The following is a 6,681-nucleotide window of genomic DNA, read 5'->3' on the forward strand; positions in this document are numbered from 1 at the left end:
GCCTTGAATGCCCTCTCTGAGCCTTCGGAGCAGCAGCTGGCAAGTTGAGACTAAGATACAGCCTGGCATTGGGTCTCTTGGCCAGCAGGACATAAGGCCAGGCACTCCTCATGATCACTCAGGGAATTTGATTTACCAGGGTTCTGAGGACCTGAGGCATTTTTCTCATTTTGTTAGCCCCAAGTGCTCTCTGCCTTACATCTGCTTCTCATCATGTGTCTAAAGCACACGGCAGGATGCGATGGACCCAATAAATAGAGTTGGAGAATCCAAATTTTTGTCCCAGTTCAGTTCCCACTGTGCTGTCCTCTGACCAAAGTTTGTCTCTTCACTGGGACATTCCATTCTGAGACTAAGAAACATCACTGGGAGGCAAGCTCAAGGATGCCTTCCTTCCTTGTGAAAGATCAATATCCTATTCAGATGCAAAGGCCCCTGGATTCTGATCAGGAGACCCCTGTGACTCTAACAAATTATCTAAGCACATAGAGAGTCTATTTTCCCATCCATATAATGGAGAGAACCTATACTTTCCTGACCCCCCTCCTAGATTGTTGGGAGCTGTGGTAATATTGTAAATGTCATGGTGACCAGTATGAGTCCTTGGTAAGAGTCTGAAGACCTGATCATGATCCATATCTCAGCCATCTATGTTGTAAATCATTAAGTCCACTTATATTTCTTAGCATCATCCCTTTTTACAACACTGCCTTAAATGAGACTGAGACACTCAAATGTATGCCCAAGGAGTTGAAACATTAGTTCTCTGAGCTTTTGTTTTCTATAACTTCTAATATATAATGGCTCTTAGATGATATTTCTATCATCATTCAGAAGGCCTCAGGCAGGATGAAGTTTCCGGAGGCCTCAGAGAAGTCAAACAGTATTTGGAGAGTGTGCAGCAAGGCAAAGGGACAGAGAAGCATGCATTCCTGAGGGTCTGCTGTGTGCTTGGTGCCATGTGAATGTGACCTCCTCCAATGCGAAGGTAACTCCTGAGAGGCAGGTGGCAGCAGCCCTTTCTGCAGAGGCAAAAACTGAGGCCCAGAGAAGGGAAGCAGGAGGTGGCTTTCTAGCCTACAGTAACCCTGATTCTTTGAGAATTCATTGAATTGTTTACTATCCACTTTCTTTTATTGACATTTAAATAGATGGACTTAATATTTTGCCTGAACCTCATTTCCTGCTTCCTCCTCACTGAGTTCCTCAAGCTGACTTGGTCTTTCTCCTCTTGCAAGGCAATGCATCAGAGATCAAGTTGGATACATGCTCCATGAGCCAGGTTGATGTCAGGAAGTGGAGGTGTGGAAGCTGTTTGCTGCAATTTAGCGAGGAAAGGGACAATACAATCTCAAAAATATCACTTGACATTTCTCAAGATCTCTGCTAATTAAGGAATTTTAAGGCTGAGTGTTGCTTCTTTTTAGAAGTGGGAAGGTTTATGTGGGGAGGAAAATTCAATGGATATTCTGAGACAGAGTTCCTGCCAGTGACAGGGACACAGTATGGAGTGGAAAATGTACAAATCTTGGCCCTAGGAGACCTGGGTTTACTCCCTATTTAAAAATACGTTGATTGTATGACCATGGACAAGTCGCTTCGTCTGTCTGAATGTCTTGTTTTTCTCATATATAGAGGTAGAAATGTGTAGTGTTGCACAAGTCCCTGTATCAAGATGTGGATTATTTGGCAGAGAGAAAATGCTCCATCAATATTAGTTGTTATTTATAAGACAGGATGAAAATTCCACATGGTTGACATCATATAAGGAAAGTGTGGGCATCAAAGTTCTCCTTGAAAGCCACAATCCTCTTGCTTATAAATAGTGAATGATAGCTAATGATTCACATTACCCAAGCCTCAACTGCACTTTGAGATCAAAAGATTAAGATGATCTTTGGAGATTTATTGGCAACAACTTTTGTGTAGTGAATCATTCATTCATATTCTGTCTGTGCTTAAGGACTTACAGAGATCATGCAGCTACAGGGTCATAAATTCTAGCAATACCGATGATGATGATGATGATAACAAGCATTTGTCCAATCCTTAAATATGCCAGGCACTGAGCAAGGGATCACACTGATGTTTTCTCACTTAATTCCTTTTATCCTTATAGAAATGGGATTAAAATGATTCTTGTTTTCAGAGGAGAAAGCTTAAGCATGGCAAAAATAAACAACCTGCTGTATCAGGCTCAACAGGAAACAGAAGGCTCAAGCAAAGAGACTTTAAGGAAAAGACTATTCATAGAACAATAACAAGGATAAGGGAATAAACAAGAGGTAGAGAAGCGTAGAGCTGGCCATGGTGGAGGCCAGCAAAGGGAGGCATAGGTGACCATTGTCCAGCCAGGACCGGCGCTGTAGGGGACAGAGGACCAGCAGGAAGCATGGGCTTGGAGAGCTGAAGCCACTGCCAGAGATCAGGTGTCCCAGCAAGGAGGGATAAAGTGACACGGTGTCCCTTTCCCCTTGTATCCCCAGTTGCTTGCCAGTGCCTTCTACAGCAGCACCTGAGAGGCCACCAAGGAAGCCTGGGAGATGCAGTCTGCAAGAGGAGTCTCCTGGGACACAGGACAGGGTAGAAAAAAGACAGAACCGGGGTCTAGGAAGTGGTGCAGATGGAAACCATCAGCACGTTGGCCTGTTAACAAGATGAAGCGTGGTCTACGTGCTCACCAAAACCTGAGAGGTCACACAGGAGGCCAGGAGAACTCTGCAGTGACCAAGATTCCCATGCCCCATTCAAAGAAGCCTGCTGCTATTCAAGCTCCACCACTGTTGCCATTTGGGGAGTCAGACCCAGTGGCCCCCAATCTTCCATTTTTCTGAAGCCCAAAACCTGTTTTTCAATGTAATATTTGCCACTTCTGAATGCTGGCAAATAGCTTAAAAATCTCTGTAGTGTCTAGGTACGGAGGTACATGCCTATAATTCCAGCACTTAGGAGGCAAAGGAGGATTATGAGTTCAAGGTCACCCTGGGCTACATAGCGAATTTCAGGACAATCTGAGCAACATAGTGAAATCCTCTCTCAGAAACAAACATCTTAATGGGGAGCAGATAAACTGTTGCACCCCCATACAATGAAACATTGTTCAACAACAAAAAGAAGTAAACTGTCCAGCCACAGTAAGATATAGTTGAAACTTAAATACACATTGCATAGTGAAAGAAGCCAATCTGAAAAGACTATGCAGTCTGACTCCATATGTAAGAGTCTGGGAAAGGCAAAACTACTAATGAGTAAAAGGACCAGTGGTTAAACTTCTGTATGGAACATAATGGCCAGTGCATGGCGTTGTGTGCCTATCACAATCTACAGCTCTCTGCAACACAAAGAATGAACCCCAGGGGCCGGGATGCAGCTCAGAGTAGAATGGGAGCCCAGCATACTTCAGGGCTTGGGTTGTATCCCAGTACTTAAAAAGAATTAACCCTAATATAAATAAATTATGGGGTTTAGTTAATAATAATGTACCAACATTGGCCCATCAACTGAAAAAAAAAAAAAGCACAATAATACAAGATACTGCCAGGGATATAGTTCAGTGGGGAGTTTGATTCCTAGCACCAACAAACAAACAAACAAACAACCCCGCAAGATGCTAATGGAGACTGAGTGGGAGTAACAAGAGGTGAATGGGAACCCTATTCTTTCTGCTTTTAAAATGCACTGAAAATACTCCGTGGCCAAGAGGAACACATATGTGCCTGCAGGATCTAGCTACCAGTGGATGAATGCCAACCTAATTTAACTCAGTTTAATTTAACTCAATTTCCCCCAATTTAACTCAATTTTCTCTATTTTAGAGATAGGAAAACTGAGGCTCAGAGAAGAGAGAGGTCCCTATCAGCCAAAACTCAGGGTGAAACCAAAGCCCATCGCGGGGCGCTGGAGAGCTCTCCCCATCCCACCCCAAGGCCTGTTGCTTGTGGAAGAAGAGGCCCTGAGGACAAAGCCATCGATGGGCTTTGACTCCAGGTGGCTGAGCTGGTGGCCTGAAATGCCCTGGCAGGCAGCGAGAGCCTCCAGGGGCCCAAAAACTCTTATGTATGTGTTTATTTAGCTAGAGACCAGATGCCCTCCCAGCTTGGCTGGCTCAAACCCACCGAGTTGCATGCAGAAAGGAGTGGACACTTGTATCCCTTGTATGTGCCTTAGAGCAGGACAAGATTCAGGGGTCAGGGCTGCACAAACTCAGAGCTCAGGGACTGAGATGTGGTGATGTGTGTGGCAGGGAGAGTGCTAGGAGGCTGCTCTGAACCCCTTTATATCTCCTCCCATCAGAGTTATGCAGCCAGCAAGACTCAGTTGATTATTTTCATTTTATAAATAAGTAAACTGATGAAGAAGAGGCTACGTGAGTGCCGTATGCCAGCAGCCAAGGAGTGCCAGGGCTGGGATTTGTATCGAGGCTGTCTTTTAAATATTGAAAGTGATGTTCGAGGGCTGGGGATTTAGCTCAGCGGCATAAGCGCCTGCTTTGCAAGCAGGCAGTCGTGAGTTCAATCCGTGGTACCGGTAAAAAGGAAAAGGACAAAAAAAAAAAAAAAAAAAAAAAAAAAAAAAAAAAAAAAAGAAAGTGATGTTCGGTGAATGACAGGAGAGAACTGTATAAACACCGTACCCTAGTTGGTAACTGTTTCTCAGGGGAGTGCAGGTTAACATGCTGCTATTATTTTGCATGCATTTAGGGCTGAACAAATCAGTAAATAAAGTGTAGGTAACTGGAGCCAAGTTTCTCATTATCAGAGAAAAGAGAAATCAGGTTGGAGCACAGGGAAAGACTTGAATGAATCCTATGTGGTTCGATAGAGTTGGAGAGACCATTTGAATTTATACTTATTTTATATGTATACAGATACAGAAATCTAGATATGTGTACATGAGTTAACATATGTGTATTCATACATATACATGCATATATAGGCTGTCTCTTATCTAAAATGCTTAAGATCAGAATTGTTTCAGATTTTGTTTATATTTTTTGTTTTCTTTTCTTTTTTTTTTGTCTTTTTCCCTTTTTATCGGTACCAGGGATTGAACTCACAACTGCCTGCTTGCAAGGCAGGCGCTTATGCCGCTGAGCTAAATCCTTAGCCCCTTTGTTTACATTTTTTAACTTTTTATTAGTACATGTTTATTTTATTAGTACATGTTTATGATACATAGTGAGTACATTCCTTGTGGAAGAGCCTTTTGAATATCTGCATGAAAGTTACCAGTTGAATGTTCTTAATCCAAAAGCCTAAAATCCAAAGTTAAGTGCATATTTTATGTAATCATATTGTACCAGTGGTAATGGTTTGGATCACTGTGCTGTGGCAGGTAAGATGCTAGCATTGGGGGAAAGAGGGTGAAGCACATAGAGGAGCTCTCTCCTAACTTCTGCGATTCTTTGCCAAATAAAAAAGGTTTTCAAAATAAAAAATTAAAATAAATTTTATTTGTTTGCACAAACAGGTCGGAGCCAAGACTGAGGGAATTTGAAAACTCCTGAGAATTTGCCCCTGCTTTATAGTTCCAACACATCCACTGTCAAAACAGGGCCTTGAGTTCTCAGACCTACTTAATTTCACCTTACTCCACATCGGTCTTTTGGTAATCAAGGGGGGAAAGGCAGATAGGGCACATCACACAGATGTGGAAACTGAGCACAGAGCTAGTACGCTCCCTTCTTACTGACCAGGAGGGCAACTGAGGTCTAGAGAGAGAGAATAACTTCTGGATCTTTATCCTTAAAACCCTCCTGACTGCTGTTGCAGGGCAGCTTCAGGCAAAGCTTAAATTTGGACGGTTCAAGAAGCCAACGGAGAATAATTCTCATCTTGCCCCTACCTCCTTCTCACCTCTGAGTTAAGCAATAAAGCTGAAAAGATCCTTCAACAAACAAATCCCTCCTCATTATAGAATCCACGGGCACAGGGCTCTTGGGAAACCTGAAAGGCAAGCTCCTTGGCAGGAGGGCTGTCCATACACGTCTGTCCTGGTGCCTTCTTCCCTGCTCCCACTCAGCAAGGCCAATGCCTGCCCGGGGAGCTGCAGCACAGTGGACATTCAGGTTCCCATCCCCATGGGGTAGGGGAGCTGCAGACTCCCATAGCAGGCTTCCAGCAAGGCGCCTTGGCCAGGAACACGTCTGTATCGCAGAGTCTGACTCATGGTAGATGTTGGAAAACGTTTCAAAGAGATGGTTAGGATGAGAAAAGACATTTCTGGGGTCAGGCACTCATGACTGACCAGGTATTCTCCAGGATAGAGGATGAACCCAGAAAGAATGAACCATTTTCTCTTCAAATGAAAAATGAATCCCTGGCATCTCTGATTCTCTGATGAACTGATTCTGCTCCTGAAACTGGGGTCAGAAACTCTTGATGAGCCTTGGCTACACCAAGAGGTGGAATTGCTCAGAGCAGGAAAATGTTTGCTTACATCCTAGAAAGGTGGAGAGACTTCACCTTGGCATCTTGTTTGAGGGATAGAGAATAGTTTCTCCATTTGCATAAATGAAATATTAAAGCTTTTTGTTCAAGAACCATGTATCTCAGGAGAAAGGAATGCAATAATTCCAGTAATTAACCATTCCCCCAAGAAGCATGGTTTGTTTCCTACAGGAACTTCTCATTTTGATCCTCTTGGTTCCTGGAAAATGCAGTAGAGTTTTGTGTGTGTTTT

Source organism: Cavia porcellus, unplaced genomic scaffold (assembly GCF_034190915.1).
Source record: "Cavia porcellus strain 051 isolate PalLab524CR breed Dunkin Hartley unplaced genomic scaffold, mCavPor4.1 scaffold_1, whole genome shotgun sequence".
NCBI classification, from domain to species: Eukaryota; Metazoa; Chordata; class Mammalia; order Rodentia; family Caviidae; genus Cavia; species Cavia porcellus.